The sequence below is a fragment of the Aethalodelphis obliquidens genome, unplaced genomic scaffold (genome assembly GCF_003676395.1).
Source record: "Aethalodelphis obliquidens isolate GAN/ISIS:26980383/991018 unplaced genomic scaffold, ASM367639v1 scaffold42, whole genome shotgun sequence".
In the NCBI taxonomy this organism is placed as follows: domain Eukaryota; kingdom Metazoa; phylum Chordata; class Mammalia; order Artiodactyla; family Delphinidae; genus Aethalodelphis; species Aethalodelphis obliquidens.
Window position 1 is genome coordinate 4,010,624 of NW_020837986.1, and position 18,481 is coordinate 4,029,104.

The 18,481-nt window shown below is 44.2% G+C and overlaps 1 protein-coding gene across 1 annotated transcript in view; it reads left to right on the forward strand.

Moving 5' to 3' along the window:
- The window catches only part of PTPRT (protein tyrosine phosphatase receptor type T), a 1,082,400-nt gene that overhangs the window by 473,516 nt on the left and 590,403 nt on the right, over positions 1-18,481 (forward strand). The gene's annotated exons all lie outside the window — the stretch shown is intronic.

Below are 18,481 nucleotides of genomic sequence, written 5' to 3' on the forward strand. Positions count from 1 at the left end.
CTTGAGACTCCCAGATGTTCCCACATCAGCCTTCTGCACAGAACGTTGATAGTTTGGGGTCAATCGTGAGTACATCCTAGCTGTTGGGAAACCTCATCGGGGTTTCCGACTACGAACATGTAATCAAAGTTACATTTCCTTTCCTTTAGGGGAATCAAAGGTAGGAGAGGAAATTCATGGCGCAATTAAAAGAGGCCACAAAGGCCTTCAAGCTGTGAAGAGCTCGGTAGCAATGATGCCATCAGATATCAATTCTTTAAAAAAAAAGTTAATACCTTGGGAAAATTGCTACATTAAACCTGTTTGTCCTTTGGTATATGTGGCCTTAATCAGGTTGCTTTCCTGATTAAGATCTAGATGAGGTTTCTGGCAAGATTTTTTTAAAACTTTGTGATTACTTGTGTGTGTTTTTCCTCAATGAAGAACGGCAGCAACTTCACTGAGGCCATCAGTGTGCCCCATTGAATAGGCCACGATATATCTCTGAAGGAGGGCAAGCTTTCAAATTCACTTCTCATTTTATTACAACTGTGACTACAAAGGTGTGTTTTAAACATGTCCTCCGTTTTATATCACCCCATTAAGAAATAAAGAGGCAGATTTTAGGGCTAGCTTTTATTAGTGAATGATATTCTGCCTGCTAGAACATTTGAATTCATAGTACCTAGGTCTAGACCCCTCTGTTCTGCCCCATGGTTTTGTCCATTTCCCATTCAGTTCCATCCATGCAAACATCCATCCGTATCTTGCTGACAATTCCTTCTTTATTTGAAGTAATTTGAAACTTCATACTTCCATAGGTATCACTGTCATATAGTATATGGAAGAAATATCTAGAATGGCCAGATGGTAATTCCCTCGTTTGCTTACCACTGCAAAATAAAACACTGGGCGTACCAGGTGTTCAAGTACATTTTAAAGTGCATTAAAATGTCTCCTTTGAGGGCGTCCTTCAATTAAGTAGGCGGCCTTCTTTTATTTTCATCTCAAATAGATATAGCTGTGTCTTCCCCAGTCTTTTGCCTAGTTTGTGAGCTTCAACTTCAAAGGTAATTCTGAAACTGATCTTAAAGAAGCTTCAAGCATTTCTGTGTGTATGTGTATGTGCGTGTGTGCGTGTGCGTGTGCACACGTTTGATTGTGCCTCTTTATCATACTAATTTCTAGCCAAGACTTTTTCCCTTTTCAGTTACAAAAAGTCTGGTGATAGTACTCCAAATTATTACTTATCTGTGGAATATGTATGGTGTATCAGTCACCTGTGACTACATAAAAAATAACCCCCAAATGTAGTGGTTTAAAACAACAAGTTTTTTTTACCTCACGGGCATGGGTCAGGAATCCTGATACAGCTTGACGGGGTGATTCTGGCTTGGGGTCTCGCACACGATGCAGTCCTCTTAGAGCTCGACTAAGGGAGGATCTGATCCCAAGTGCACTCACGTGGCTGTTGGCAGTCCTCAGAAGATCCTGTGAAAAGATCGCTTACATGGCTGTTGGCCTCAGAGACTCATTAGCTGTTGGCTGAAGATATTATTTCTTTGTGACGTGTGAGTGAACATGTAAGATAACTCACAACATGGCAGAGAGAGAGGGGAAGGGAGAGAGAAGAAGAGAAAGAAGAAGAGGAAGAGAGAGAAAAAGGGAGGAGGGAGGGATAGAGAAGGGGAGAGGGGAGAAGAGAGGGGAGAGGGAGAAAGAGTGGAAGGAGAGAGAGGGGGAGAGAGGGAGGGGGTAGAGGAGGGAAGGAAGGGCAGGAGAGAAGGAGAGAGGGAGTAGGGAGAGAGGAGGAGAGGGAAAGGGCATGCAAGATGGTAGTCTTTTTATTACCTAATCCCCGAAGTACCATCGGCGCGTCACTTCTGCTACACTGTTTGAAGTGAGCCAGGAGGTGTCGCCCACTCTCAGAGGGGCAGGGTTGCACGGAGGTGTAGATTCCAGGAGTAAATCACTGGGGTCATTTTAGAGACTGCCCACAACCATTGGGGTGGTCCTTAAACGTAGCCACAGAAGTGGTGATCTTTGGCAAATGTTCAGGATTTTCTTGTGCAAGAAATACTGAGTTTTAGGCCTTTGCAGCTCTACAGTAATAACAGTCACACGTTAAATAAGTATCTCAGGATATCTTACACTGTCCAGATTGACAGCTGCTTAATACTGGTCTCTAATTGAATTTGGGGTGGTGTTCCCAGCTTCTTCCTAGTCAGGTTCAATGAAGGGATTCTGAAGGATGAAGCCGTGTTGGATCCGTGCCTCCCAGGTTGTTCTGAATTTTTCTCTCTCACATCTTTTTGATAGTTCTGAGCATATGCTTCCTGTTTCCCATTTTTAAGCAACTATCCATCATCCTGATTGAAAACATAATTTTAAAAATATTGTACTTCTAAAAAATAAATGAAGAGTGTCACTAAAACTTTCAAAGCAAAACAGACATATTTTTTCAACATTTCTGTGTTGAAACGAGAAACCCGCTACTACGGCAGGATATACAGCCAAGTATAAGTTGTATGTTTGTCAACTGTATGTTTGAACAGAGTCAGGAATCTGAACTGATTTGTGAACACTGATGGATTTGAGTATACTAAAAAGCAAAAAATTAACACAGACGACATCAAAAGGATTATTTATAGCTGAAAAAACTGATAAATTGAATCTCATCAAAATTAAAATTTTTGCTTTGGGAAAGCTAATGTGAAGAAATTGAAAAGACACACTATAGAGTGGGAGAAAATATCTGCAAACCAACTGTGTGACAAAGGACTAGTATCTAGAGTATATAAAGAATTCTTAAAACTCAACAGCAAAAAATCCAAATAATCAGTGACAACAGTCCAATTAGAAAATGGGCAAAAGTTATGACCAGACATTTTACTGAAGAAGATATACTAATGGCAGATAAGCACATGAGAAGATATCAGCCATTAGGGTAGTATAAATTAAAACCACAATGAGATAACACTACACACATATCAGAATGGCTAAAAAAAATGATAACACCAAGTACTGGTGAAGATGCAGAAAAACTGGATCGCTCATACATTGATGGTGGGAGTATAAAATGTTATAGCCACTCTGGAAAGCAGTTTGACAGTTTCAAATTCCATATGACCCAGGGACTGTACTCTTGGCATTTATCCAGAGAAAGGAAAACTTCCAGAAATCTGTACAGTTACAATTGTTTATAGCAGCTTTATTTGTAAGAGCTAAAAACTGGAAACGGGGGGCTTCCCTGGTGGCGCAGTGGTTGAGAGTCCGCCTGCCGATGCAGGGGACGCGGGTTCGTGCCCCGGTCCGGGAAGATCCCACATGCCACGGAGCGGCTGCGCCCGTGAGCCATGGCCGCTGAGCCTGTGCGTCCGGAGCCTGTGCTCCACAACGGGAGAGGCCACAGCAGTGAGAGGCCCGCATACTGCAAAAAAAAAAAAAAAAGGAAACGGCCCAGATGTCCTTCAACAGGTGACTGGCTAAACAAACTCTAGTATATCCACACCATAGAACACCTAGCAATGAAAAGGCATGAACTATGGACGTAGACAACCTGGATGAGGCTTCAGGGAATTATGCCAAGTGAAAAAAGCCAATCCCCAAAGATGAGGTTGTCATTTTTGAAATGTCAGACTTTTAGAATGGATTAGTGGTTCCCAGGGGTTCACGGTGGAGTGGAGGAGTGAGGATCTAGTATTCATTTAATATTTCCCTGCATTTTGTTTGCTAATATTTGTGTAGGACTTTTGTCTCTGTTTATGAGAGGGATTGGCCTGAAAGTTTCCTTTTTCGTGATATCCTTGTAACCTCTTCGTGTGGCGGTTATCTTGGGCTTGTAAAGTGAGTTTGGAAGTACTTCTGTTTGTATTCTATGAAAGAATGTGTCTCCAGGCGGTAATTCCTTGAAACCTTCCCATGTGTGTAAAGGTTCAAGCTTATTTCGCTCTGTATCTACCAGTAGAATTTTGTCCTATGAAGACGTTCTGTCTAAAAACTGTCACTTTGTGGATCCCTCGGAAGTTGCTCTCTGTTTCTCTGGATTCCCTGTGCCTGTATTTGAGAAGTACATGATTAAGATGTTAGAAATATCTAGAACAGTGCCCGAAATTTGCCTTCCGCTCCTTGTCTCCTCTCTTCCCTGCCCTTATATGCTTTACCTGACACAGAAGTACCCAGTTGCAGGGACCCTCAGTGGACACCAACATGAAGCCCTTAATCCTGTTCTCAGAGCCCAGCACCCTCCTGGCTGAGTCAGAATTGTGACCTTTGGGGATGGGGACAGTGGCCCATGGTTGGTGGGGCCTTGCATTATTGTGTTGTTTCAAAGTTCTTTCCCCAAGAGAAAGTTCTGCTCCGTCTCTCTTTAGGCTGGATGTGGCAGAATGCAGAGGCAGCCCTAGGGGAGCCAGGGGGCATTTGGAAGAGGCTAATTTTTCAGTTCCTTTACATAAAGGGGCCAATCATCTCTTAAACTCTCGCCACAAACTGAGCAAGCTGTTATGGATAAGCCTCTGAATCCATCTGGACACCCTTTCCTGACACTTCAGAGCAGTCAATACTTCTAGTCACTTCCAGCCATTTCAGCAGCTTAGAGACTAACTATGCCTCTGCCCCCTGCACATAGGGATATGCCAAGGAGAGAAATTTGCAAAATAACAATATCGCTAAAGCCCCAGCCCTTTCGTTTACTCACTGTGGCTGGCAGTGTAATAACTGATGAAGCTGCCTCGACTCAGGTTGTCCTGAATCTCACATTTCTTTCCTCCCTCCCATCACCCCCTCTTTGTCTATTCCGGCTTTGCTCAGACATGTTCTGTTAAGACAGCTGTCATGTTTCCACCCCTGGTGCTTGTTGAATGTGAGTTGCCCGTCCTGGTGGGAGATGAATGGCTTCCTCATGCGTGAAGCTGCAGATGATTTCATCGTTTGTGCTGCCTGAGCCCAAGATGCCCCAAGCGCTCAGATGCTCCGAGTGGAGGTCATAGGAGGTTTGAGAAGCTGCGTGCAATGGCCCATTAATGGAGAGGGCTATGGGGTGGGGAGAGGACCAGCATAGGAGGCCAAGTGGGATGGGAGTAACTCACATTTATTGAGGGCCGGTCTTGTTTCAGGCATTTATTTACATTTGATCTTCACGAGGACCCAGTGAGATATGATCCATTACCCTGGTTTTACACGTGAAGAAACTGAGGCTCAGAGGAATTCTATGTAACCTGCCCACAGTCATACAATTATAGAGGTTGTAAGCCAGCCTCTATCTGTTGGACCCAATGATCTTGCAATTTCAATACACCATACTGTCCTTTGTAAGTAAAAAGGAATATGAAAATGCAAAGGGATGGAATGAAGAGTATTGGGCTTATCATGAAGAAGTCGGTGTAGTGCACTGGGATGCTGGGCAGGGAAAGTGGAATGGACCCCCACTTATATGGACTGGGGGAGCTTTGTGGAGGCTGAGGGGAGACTGTGGCTCCACAGGCGTGCACATGCCCAGTGGTGACCCAGCCTGCTGAATCCTAGCCTTCTACTGGTCCGATCGTCCCTTTCGCCTTACATCCATTCAATGACCAAGTCCTTTCCAATCTCCTAGTCCCTCTGACTCTGCCTTCCAACCCCATGGTCCTTATCTCGGTCCAGACCTCCATCATCTCTCCCCTCGGTAATGGACACGACTTCCCCCCGACTCTGGTCTCTCTCCTTCAGAGGAGGACTCAGAGGAGGTGTCCCTGGAGACCATGTGTCTGTGTCACACCACTGCTTACAAAGCCTCAGGCTCCTCAGGAGGCCCTTCCTGATCTGGTCCCTGTTGACCTTTCAGATCACCTTGCTGCTGTCTCCCTGGCTTTCTTCTCTGTTGCAGAGGATGTGCCGTTCCTGAGCGGCCCAGTGTCTTCTCACCTCTGGGAAGGCTCCCTTCTCCCCAGGTGCCTGTTAGCCTCTCTCATCCTTTCATGATTTCATTATTGGATTTCCCTAGGAAGGCTTCCCTCACCTCCTCCAACTGATCTCCCCCCCTCCAACTGATCTCCCCCTTGTGTTAGTTTCCTAGGGATGCCATAGCTAACGACCACAAACTGGGCCGCTTAAAACAACACGCGTGTATTGTCTTCAAGCTAAGGAGGTCAGAAGGCTAAAATGGGTCAGCAGGGCTGCATTTCTTGTGGCTCTAAGGGAGACTTGTTCCGTTGCCTTTGTAGTTTCTGGAGGCCGCCTGCATTCTTTGCCTTGTGGTCCTTCTCCATGTTCAGCTGTGCAGCCTCTTTCAATCTCTCTCTGACTCTGATTCTTCTGCCTTCCTCTTTCACGTATAAAAATCCTTGCGATTACATCAGGCCCACCTGGCCATTCCAGGATCCTCTCCCCGCTCACCCACCTCCTCAAAGGCACTTCCACCATGTAAAATTCTGGGGATGAGGACGTGGGCATCTTCTGGTGGCCGTCATTCTCTGCACCCCAGTCCTCTGTGTGTCCACAAGGGCCTGCCATTGTTCAGCCTTTACCACTTTACTCTGCATCTCATTGATTTGTGCATCTTCTTCACTCTCCGGTCTCTTTGGTGCCTCCAGGGTAGAGAGGGCTACTTGTTTTGACTCACTATCCTCAGAAGGTAGCAGCATCAGCCCTTACTGCATTTTTTGTTGAACAAAAGACCTTTTCTCGGGCTTCCCTGGTGGCGCAGTGGTTGAGAGTCCGCCTGCCGATGCAGGGGACACGGGTTCGTGCCCCGGTCCGGGAAGATCCCACGTGCCGCGGAGCGGCTGGGCCCGTGAGCCATGGCCGCTGAGCCTGCGCGTCCGGAGCCTGTGCTCCGCAGCGGGAGAGGCCACAACGGTAAGAGGCCCGCCTACCGCAAAAAAAAAAAAAGACCTTTTCTCCTTGGCTCCCATCTAGCTGCCTCACTCTCTGGCTGACTGGGGTGTTGAGGACACTGAGGCACTTGCGTGCATCAGTTAGGATCACAGACTGGAGCAGGGCAGCTGGGTATCCCAGTGACAGCACATCCTAGCTGCATGACCTTGGGCAAGTTACTTAACTTCTGTGCCTTCATTTCCTCATATGCAAAATGAAGGTAACTGTAATATCTACCTGTATCAGTCAGGGTCGAGGAAGGAAACCCCAAACTATGCTAGATATTTCAGAGAGTTTTTAATTAATGAATTAATTTGGCTGTGCTGGGTCTTAGTTGCGGCACACGGGCTCTTCGTTGCAGCATGCAGGCTTCTTAGTTGTAGCCTGTGGGAACTTTAGATGCAGCATGCAAACTCTTAGTTGTGGCATGTGGGATCTAGTTCCCTGACCAAGGATTGGACCCGGGCCCCGTGCATTGGGAGCGTGGAGCCAGGCCACTGGATCACCAGGGAAGTCCCTCAGACGGTTTTTATTGAAGGCAATTACACAAGTGTTGGAAGATTGCTGGAACAAATGTGGGACACAGAAATAACGAGGAGATGAAGGAAGCAGCTAGGGTCAGGGTAACAGAAGCGAATAGGTGGGGCTGTGGGACCTAGGAGTCTGGAGGAGGGGCCTTGCCGGGCTGATGCTAGGACCTCTGAGGAGGGAGGCTCCACAGATGGTACCGCATTTGTAAGGGGGCCCGGCCAGCTTCCTCTAGTACCTCCAAAAAGATTCTGCGCTACAGGGGCATCTGATTCTGAAGATGTGGAACCCAGGCCCTCCTAGGCCCCTCTCTGGGGGAGATAGACTCTTGATTCATACTTTCTTAGGACTCTTGCTTAGCAGGTGAGGAAAGAAAGGCCCTTCTAGAGCGATGACTCCGCTCTTACTTTTGGGAAGTGACCCAGCAAAGAGTCATCTCAAAAACGTCGAGGCTGTGGGGGAGAGAGAGGAGCCAGGAGCAGACAGAGTGTTGCAGATCACAAACTTGCTCCTGGCGCTACGTCCCTGCCGAATTACGCATTTGTAAATGACTTCATTGGTTGCATCACGACTGTGTGAAGTAGACCGAGGCTGAGCTCGTAAATGTATTTGCTTGTGGAAGAGCTGGCAGGAGTACACACTGAGAGGACTGTGGCCCCTTTTCATTCTGACACAGCGAGGGAAATGCCTATAATGTGATCTTTGTGTCTCTCTATGGGGGGCACAAAATGGGGGCACCAGCTGTTTCCCACCCATTGCTGACTAGCTCCACCGACTGCTGGTTGGGATGAGGAAGATAACAGTAGCTAACACAGGGCGCTTGTTATGTACTGGGACTTTTCCAAGGGTATTGACTGCAATACCTTACGTAATCCTCATGGCACCCTCCATGGGGGAGGTATTAGTGTTGCCCCCATTTTACAGATGAGGAAACTGAGGCACAGAGAGGTTAAGTAAGTTGTCCTAGCCTTCAAAATATCCTAATTTGAATTTCTCCAAACTGAGAACACCCTGAGACAAGGGTTTGCAAATAGTTTATTTGGAAGTTGAAGGGAACACTGGTTGAGTGGATGGGAAGTGAGGCAGGAAAAGGAAGGAAGGCACTAATGCAGTACGTCCAGAGTCCTTATAAGAAAAGGGAAATTTGAACGTAGAGACACAGACTCACAGGGAAGAAGTCCGTGTAAAGACAGAGGCAGAGATTGCAGTAATGCACCTCCAGGCCAAGGAAAATCAAGATCGGGATCAAACATCGGTAGCAAGGTGCCAGAAGAAGCAAGGAAAGATGCTTCCCTGGAGCCTTTGGAGGGAGCATGTCCCCTCTGACACCTTGGATTCAGACCTCTCACTTCTAGAACTGCGCGGCAATACGTGTCTGTTGCTTTAAGCCACCCGGTTTGTGGTACCTAGTTACAGAAGTCCTAGGAAATCAGGACACTTGTCTTTGGCCACGGGGGAGCTGCTTGGCCGAGGGGCAATGCCTGCACCCCTAGGGCAGCCCATATCCAATTAATAACACAGGGGTACAAAAGGCTGCCCCCCTTGCCTCAATGAGGGGCCATGAAGTGGTGCATTTTGTGCTGCAGAACGCCCATGGAATCAGGATGACCTAGTCTGCAGCCAAAATCGCATCCTTGCTTCCATAGTCTGCCTTCTTCTGAGAACTCTCCTCCAGTCAGTCACTGCACAGAATCTTCGTCTCAAGCTCTGCTTCTTAGGACCCTGGGCTAAGACACGCTGGAGCACAGAGAACACAGCTAGGAGGGCATCCCAGAGGAGAGCTCACGCTTTTTTTTTTTTCCCCCACAGAAGTCAACTTACTTCTTATTTTTTTTAACTTTAGAACCAGCATGTTTTTTCATTTTATTTTTGTATTGAAGTATAGTTGATTTACAATGGTGTGTTAGTTTCAGGTGTACAGCAAAGTGATTCAGATATCTACCTCTCTATATGTTTTTTTTTTTTCTTTTTCAGATTCTTTTCCCTTATAGGTTGTTACAAAATATTGAGTATAGTTCCCTGTGCATAGGTCCTTGTTGGTTATCTATTTTATATATAGTAGTGTGTATGTGTTAATCCCAAACTCTTAATTTTTCCCCCCTCCCCTTTTCTGCTTTGGTAACTCTAAGTTCATTTTCTACGTCTGTGGGTCTATTTCTGTGTTGTATATAAGTTCATTAAAAAAAAAAAAAAATGAGAGCTCACTCTTGACAGACAAGAAAAGGTGAGTCACCTGAAGAAGGGGAAGAGCGTTCCAGCAGAGAGACCAGCACAAAAGCACCTCCTGCTACCTCTGCGTCGCTTGTGCGTAAAGCTCTGGGTTCAGGGGAGCTTAGTAACCATGGAACCTGGAAAGGTAGGGAGAGGCCCACTCTCGGAGGCCTGTACGACACCCTGGTGGACAGCAGATGGAGGAAGACCTCTGGTATGTGTTTCAAAGTACTATCTCACCGTTAAAACTCTTCACCAATTGTGTGGACAGCTAGTCATAGCTAATGTTAGGGACTTCTGCATCCGGCGGGGAGCGCTCGATGACTTCCCGTGTATCTTCCACATCTGTGGTTCCCTGACAGTTGACTCATGCTGCTGCTGGGTTAACAGAGTACTGGCTAGTTACCGGCTCTGGCTTCTCCTTCTCACCAAAACCACTTCTCTGTGGCCTTGAAAGATAAATCACTTCATCTTCCTCAGCCGTGGGGATCCTAGTAGCAGGAGATGGTATCATGTAGTGGTTATGAGCGCTGCTCTGGGATCTTCCTAAGTTTGAATCCTGGTTCCTCTTCTTACTAGCCTTGTAATTGTGAGCCATTAGCCTCCTTAAGCTTCAGGATTTTTACAATGAATTTTTTTAAATGGGATTGATAATAACCCCTGCCAGAAGATTGAATGAGATGATGCAGGTAAAGTCCTTAGCAGAGTGCCTGGCACGCAGCTAGTCCTTAGTGAGCACTTTCATTCTGTTGAATTGACAGGCTGGGGAGCTGACATAGAAGCACGCTTTTCGTATCAATACTTGCAGCACAAAGAGGGTCTGTGCAGCGTTGAGGAAAGAGTGCAGACTTTGAGAAGGCCTGGGTTTGAACGCAGCTCTGCTCACTCACTGTGTGAGATTAGGCAGGCTGCCTAACGTAGCTGAGCCTTGTGGTCTCCTCACCTGTAAAATGTCTGCTTTGTGGGGTCACCGGAGGAAGAAAGGTGACGAAGAAGCAGGTAAAGTACTATAAAATAATAGTTGCTATGATGAGAGGACCGTTCGGAAATCAAGTCTCAACTTACGGTGGAGACCTCTGAGCAGTGCCAGAAGCGGCCAGGGTCTCTCCTTGTTAGGAGCAATGGGTGGGGAGTTGGCTTGGCAGATGGACACGGTTCTGGTTCTTGATTTCTGGTACCTGGTACCTGGGCAGGTGAGAGGGGAGGTTGACTGTTAAATACTCTTAGTGGTGGAGGGCATAGAACCCCGACAGAGGCCCCACCCGGTTAGAAAAGCTCAACGTATAAGAACACTTTACTTATTTAAAATGCTTGTCTTGGAGAACAGACAGCCTCTTCAATAAGTGGTGCTGGGAAAACTAGACAGCTACATGGAAAAGAATGAAATTAGAACACTCCCTAACACCATACACAAAAGTAAACTCCAAATGGATTAAAGACCTAAATGTGAGATCAGACACTATCAAACTCTTAGAGGGAAACATAGGATAAACACTCTTAGGTATAAACCATAGCAAGATCTTTTTTGACCCACCTCCTAGAGTAACGGAAATAAAAACAAAAATAAACAAATAGGACTTAATTAAACTTAAAAGCTTTTGCACAGCAAAGGAAACCATAAACAAGACAAAAAGAATGGGAGAATGGGAGAAAATATTTGCCAATGAAACAGCAGACAAAAGATTAATCTCCAAAATATACAAACAGCTCATGGATCTCAATATCAAAAAAACAATGTAGTTAAAAAATGGGTGGAAGACCTAAATAGGCATTTCACCAAGGAAAGACATACAGATGCCCAAGAGGCACATGAAAAGATGCTCAACATCACTAATCATTAGAGAAATGCAAATCAAAACTACAATGAGGTGTCACCTCACACCAGTCAGAATGGCCATCATCAAAAAAACTACAAACAATAAATGCTGGAGAGGGTGTGGAGAAAAGGGAACCCTCTTGCACTGTTGGTGGGAATGTAAATTGATACAGCCACTATGGAGGACAGTATGGAGGTTCCTTAAAAAAGTAAAAATATAACTACCATGTGACCCAGTAATCCCACTACTGGGCATATACCCTGAGAAAACCATAATTCAAAAAGAGTCATGTACCACAATGTTCATTGCAGCTCTATTTACAATAGCCAGGACATGGAAGCAACCTAAGTGTCCATCAATAGATGATTGGATAAAGAAGATGTGGCACATATATACAATGGAATATTACTCAGCCATAAAAAGAAATGAATTTGAGTTATTTGTAGTGAGGTGGATGGACCTAGAGACTGTCATACAGAGTTAAGTAAGTCAGAAAAACAAATACCATATGCTAACACATATATATGGAATCTAAAAAAAAAAAAAAAAGATCTGAAGAACCTAGGGGCAGGACAGGAATAAAGAGGTACACATAGAAAATAGACTTGCGGACAAGGGGTGGGATGGTGAAGCTGGGGCAAAGTGAGAGTAGCATCGACATATATACACTACCGAGTGTAAAACGGTTGGCTGGTGGGAAGCAGCCGCATAGCACAGGGAGATCAGCCCGGTGCTTTGCGATGACCTAGAGGGGTGGGATAGGGAGGGTGGGAGGGAGGCTCAAGAGGGAGGGGATATGGGGACATGTGTATGCATATGGCTGATTTGCTTTGTTGTGCAACAGAAACTAACACAGTATTGTGAATTTATTTTATTTAATTTATTATTTATAATAATAATTTATAATTATTTTATTTATATTATTATTTATAATAATAATAATAATTTTATAATAATAATTATTATATTATATAATTATAATAATAATTTATAATAATGATAATAATTTATAATAATTTATTATTTAATTTATAATTTATTTAATTTATTATTTATTTATTATACTCCAATAAAGATCTATTAAAAAAAAACAGGTACATGTACACCTTCCCTATGCCCCAGCAATTCACTTCTAGAGAAAGAAAAACATATGTCCACTAAAAGAAAAGAAAAAAAAAAAGTCAATTTGACTCCTGTGTTCGTTGTACCATTATTCTCAGTAGCCAAAATGTAGAAACAACTCAAGTGTGTATCAACAAATGAATGCATAAACAAAATGTCGTCTATACATACAGTGGGATATTATTCACCCATGAAAAGGAATACATTTGTGATATATGCTACAATATGGATGAACTTGAAAATATGCTATATGAAATAAGGCAGTGATGAAAAGACAAATTTTGTATGATTCTATTTATATGAAATACCTAGGTAGGCAAATTCATAGAGACAGAAAGTAGAGTAGAGGTTCCCAGTGGCTGGGAGAAGAGGGGGATGGGAGATATTGTCTTATGTTTATAGTTTCTTTTTGGGGTGATGGAAAAGATTTGGAAACACAGAGCAGTGATGGTTGCACAACAGTGCGAATATAATTAATACACTGAATGTACACTGAAAATGATTAAAATGACATATTTTATGTCATATATATTTTATCATAATAAACATTTTTAACCAGCCCTCCCCCCCCAAAAAAGTAAAATGCTTGTCTTTGGAATAAACACCCAGTTCAGGTTTATTAGAGGACATTTGTAGAAACACACAAAAAAGAAAACAGTACTCATTTCCTCACAACCCTAAGGAAAACACCAATATTTGGTCTGTTTATGGCTAGGCATTTTAAGAGGCATAGGTAGGTGGGGTTTTTTGGGTTCATTTTAATTTAGTTAATATTGGACTTCTGTACCTTTGGAGAGTCTTGTCTAAGGGAGAAATTATCCGGAGAAATTTTTTGTGTCCATTTTCAGAATTATTGCCAAAGCAAGGGTTAACCATTCATGGTGAAGTTCCTTGCTTTTAAGCACAATCTAAATGCCATTGGGATTTCTGTCTTTTTTTTTTAAGTTTGGGTTTTGTCTCCCATTTGGTCTGGCATGAGGCAGTGATTCTCTTCTAGACTCTTTTCTGAGAAAGAAGAATCCTGTGGTAGTAATTATCCCACAGGACCTGTCCTTTTGCTATCCCAGTTCCCCCATCCTAGAGGTAATGATTTCGACTCACCCCAGTGTGGACTAGGGTCTATTTTCAAGTAATTTTTCTCCAAGGAAGGGTGTGTAGATAATATGTCTTCTGCATTTTTCAGAATCTGAAATTTTCTATCTACTGGCTTTCCTAATGCACCACAACTTAGCTGGCTATAAAATTCTTGGGACATGAAACATCCTCTTAAAACCTTGTGTGTGTGTGTTGTACTATTGTGGTTGGGAATGCAGAGCGCCCAAGTAAGGCTTCCTTGGCCGTAAGCCTGGTTCTTTAAATTACTAGTCGTCTGGCATTGGGCAAATTACTTATTCTGCATCTCTTTCTTCTGTTCAGAAAAACGTGGATCATAGTATTGGCTACCCATAGAGTTGCTGTGAAGGTTAAATGAGTTAATATTTTAAGGCACTAAGAACAGTGACAGGTACATCAAAAATGTGCAGAACTCGTTAACTGCTGCTGCTGTCATTTGTGATGCTTATTACTGTTATCACCTTCACTGTTATATCCCAGTGTTTCAAATTGAAATGATGAACTCTGGGAACTGATTTTTTAGTCTTTTTGTTTTGTTTTGCTGGAGATCTGTTTTTGTCTAGATGCTGTGGGAATTTTTCTTTAGTCTGCTATTTCAAAGTATTGCCAGTATGTGCTTAAGTTTGAGTCTTGTCATTGACTTTTCCTGCAACCCACTGTGGTCTTTCTCGTCCACCAACTCAGACCTTCATTTAGTTCAAATAATTTTTTTTTAGCTATGTCTTTGACTATTGTTCTGTTCCAGTTGTTTGATGCCTTCTCCCAAATACATCCAGTTCCCAGCTTGGATGTCCATCCACTATTCTCTCTGCCACTCTCCTTTCTCTTTTTCACCCCTTCCTTGCCACCTCGACCTCTTATTTTGGGAAAACTTGTCCAGTATTTTCTCTGTCCAATAAAATGAGACATTAAATATTTCTTGAACCTTGGCCATATGTTAGGCTAGGACACAAAGACTAATTCTAGTTGGCACAGACTGCTGGATTGGATGCTGTATCTGCTTATTATGTCTTCTGCTCGGGGACCTCATGGGCCAGAGATGACTGAGACAGTGGAGTCTCCTACTGACAGCACAGCCAGGGTAGAGTCAGTAAACATAGCCACGTAGAATCCCTATGGTCCTTGGCAGAAAATTCAGATACTTTTATAATTTGAACCACCTTTAATTCTAAAGATGAAAATACTGAGGACCACTAAGACTGGGTGGTATGTCCAGGGTCACACAGCTGACTAGTGGTGAAAGACAAAGAAAGGCAGACTCCGGCCCCAAGCTAGATTCCCTTCTCCTCTTCGATCGTCAATGCCTTATTTTATGAAAGTATTGCACGCCAGTGGGTAGAAAATCTGATCATCATGATTCTTTTGAAATACCTACTCTGTGCCTAGCCTTGTGGTCTGTGCAGCAGAATTGAAAAGAAAAATGGGCATGGTTTGGTTCAAAGCAAAAGGAACGATGTTGCAGTTGGGAGAAAATGTGTGCAAAAGTGTGGATGTGGGAATGATAAAATAGCCTGTGGGTATGTGTGGTATGTTGGCAGGCGGGGTAGGGTGGAGTATTCCCATGGACTCTTATGGGTCAGTAAGTGCAATGTGGTTGGAAAGGTGATCAAGTGGGAGGCACAGGGTGATAGACAATGTCAGAGACCAGGCTGTGTTCACCTTAAACATGTCTCAGGGCTCACTTCACATCTTACTAACATTCAGTTTTTCTCAAAATATTTGATTTCTGTCTGGAGCAGACAATACATAATCGCAAAGCTTGCTCTCTAGCTATTTGAAGCCCTGTTGCTCTCTGTAGGAATTTCCGGGGAGTCAAACTGTTACACGTGCTCACAGCAGGAAAGAGAAAGACAGAATTGGTCTGGAGGTTGCTGAGGATGAAGGAGAATTGCACTAAGGGGTCACTTCGCCACTTCCACGTTCAAGGGGAGGCTTGACCGGTCGGGGTCAGTTGCTGCCCAGGCCTCAGGGATGATGGTCCATGGGGTTCTTGTCCTCAGAGTGCTTTTATTCCCGGCTAGAGGGGGCCAGAGCCATCTCCCAACTCAGATCTCATCTCCCTGAAAACCAGGCTCCCTCCCTCTTGATTTGGTTCCAACCTTTGTCAGCAGAGAGGGCCATCGGATGTCAAACGCTTCCTCCTGGCTCCACACAGCTGGTGGCGTGGGACCAGGTAAAGAGAGGGCTTGGTCGTTTCATATGTGAAAAGACTCATGAATGAGAACTGATGTGTGCCTGAACAACCTCTTGTTAAGAAAGCTCACGGGAATCAAGCATCTGATGATGCTGATGGAATTGTGTGGACAGAAATGATACGGGATTAAAGGCTCATTCCCTCCAAATACTCTGGGGTTCAGTTCCAAGTAAGATTTTGTGGCCCTCTTCTTAATTCAAACCCACCTGCTGGGTTACAGGCAAGCCATATTTTTGTTTGTTCTTCTTAGACTTTTTTTTAGGTATCATTTACATACAGCGAAATACCTATATTTTAAGTGTACAGTTTGATGAGTCTTACACAGTTCTAGTCAAGAAAAGGACATTTTTATCACCCCAGAAAGTTTTCTTAAGCCTCCTTCCAGGAAACCACCCCACCAGCGTTAACACGGTTCTGGTTGTTACTATTTAATCACGCAAATCAATGTGGAGTACGTTTTAACACCCCGGAAAGTTCTCTTATGCCTCATCCAAGTCAGCACCTGTTCCCACAGGTAACTGTAATTCTGGCTTTTTTCGCCGTAGATCAGTTTTGCCTGTTCTTGAACTTTTCATGTACATGGAATCATTACGCATTCTTCTTTTCTGTCTTCTTTTGCACAACATCATTTTCTTTTGAGATTTGTCCATGGTGAGTATCAGTTGTTTGTTCCCTTTCCCTTGCTGCGTAGTATTCTGTTGTGTGTATGTGTATCAGTTGATTGATCCGTAAGCATCACCCTAGGCCTGGCTTGTCCTATGATTTTCTCTTCTTCAGCAGCTTCTGAATTAACTTCTTTCTCTCCTTATTCCTCTTTCTCTCAGTCCTTGAGCGAAAGCTGGAATGTGAGCCCCTGGCAAGCAGGACTGTGTCTGTTTCGTCTATTGCTGTATCCTCAGTGGCTAGGACTGAGTGTGACATGAAGCAGATACTCGATGTTTATATAACGAGTGAATGAATAGGTGTGCAGAGTACATAGTTTTAAAAAATTGTTTACCAGTCTGGCTCTGGGTGGTACCAAGCAACTCAGAACTACAGGATTCCTAGGACAGTCCCTTTGCTCACAGACTTAATGTGAATTTCTGGCCCCATGGATCATGCCCAAATGTTCTCTGCAAGAGCTTCCCTAAGCTCTCGACTAGATTAGGCCGCTTCACAGGCCTCATAACTGTTCCCGTCACCCCATCGTGACTCTCATTCCACATTATTGTCAATGCGTCTTTAATTGGCTGCCTTACCCCGTGAGTCCATGGGCACAGACAACCTGTATTTCTTTTCACCACTAAATTGCACACACTCAGCACTCCGTCTGGCACGTGAGAGGCACAGAGTACACACCAGTTGGGGTTTCTTTCACAGGGAGTCTCTCTCTGCCAGGTCGTTCATCTCAAGACCCCACAATTAGACAAAGCCCTTCATGCACAGAAAGATGGATTTGAAAACATGGCCTGTGCCCATTCATATGTGGAAGCCCTAATCCCAATGTGATGGTATTAGGAGTTGGGCCTTTGGGAGCTGATTAGGTTTAGATGTGGTCGTGTGTGCAGAGTCCCCATTATGGAATTAATCCCCTTGTAAGAAGAGGAAGAGACCAGCACCATGTGAGGACACAGCAAGAAGGCAGCTGTCTGCAAACCAAGAAGAGGGTCCTCACCAGACACTGAATCTGTTGGAACCTTGATCTTGGACTTCTCAGCCTCCAGAACTGTGATAAATACATGTCTGTTGTGTAAGCCACCCAGTCTATGGTGTTTTGTTATAGCAACCCAAGCTACTAAGACAGCCTCTGTGGAAGATTTCTACCTAAGTTATAACATTAAATGGGTAGAATCATGTTTTTTTCCTTCAAATGTTTTAGTCCAGATGTTGAATCTGTGAATGTGCTGGGTGGGTCATAGTCATGGGAACCTAGACATTTACTTGGCATTGTCCTGGGGAAATCTTAGCATGTTGATTTTCACCCAAACGCTTGGGAACCTGGAGCCTGGAAGTACTAGGTCTATGACCCCTACATCAAGTTCCATTTCCTTACATGATTGTGATCCCAGCCTTTAGTCCCTGCAACAAAGGGTCCGGGTCCCAGAGAAGTGTCAGCTATTAGGGGCATGTGGGCTGTCATTAGGATCTCTGTGGATTTCCTTTATTTGCAGCATAGACTCTTCAAGGGTTCATGTAGAGGCTTCAGAAGGGGTTCGTGAATTCCTGAAATGATGTACAGAACTCTAGGTAGTAGTAGGCTTATGTGCATTTCCCTGGGGAAAGTCTGGAACTTCTCACCACATTTTCATAAGGTCCTTTGTATCAACCAAAGTTAAAGACTACTCTTACAGACTTCCTTCAGTGATCTTTCTGGTTAATTGCTTAAACATCTCAAGTACAAGAGGAGAAAACGATGGGCGGGAGTGCTACCTGGGCCCTGAGTTCCAAAGCTGCCTACACCTCCTTCTAGCTTCATGGGCTCTCCCTGGTCCTTGGTTTCCTGTCTGATGACTCTGGTGGTTGGATTAGGTGTCTTCATAGAGTTCTTGCACTGTCCATCTGAACAGTTCATCTCAGAGAGGACAACTGATACAGATAAACACGGTCTTTCTGTGCATTATTTAAAAAGGTGGTACCTACCAAAAAAATCATTGTGTCTCATTCCTGCTTTTTTCTCTTTGAA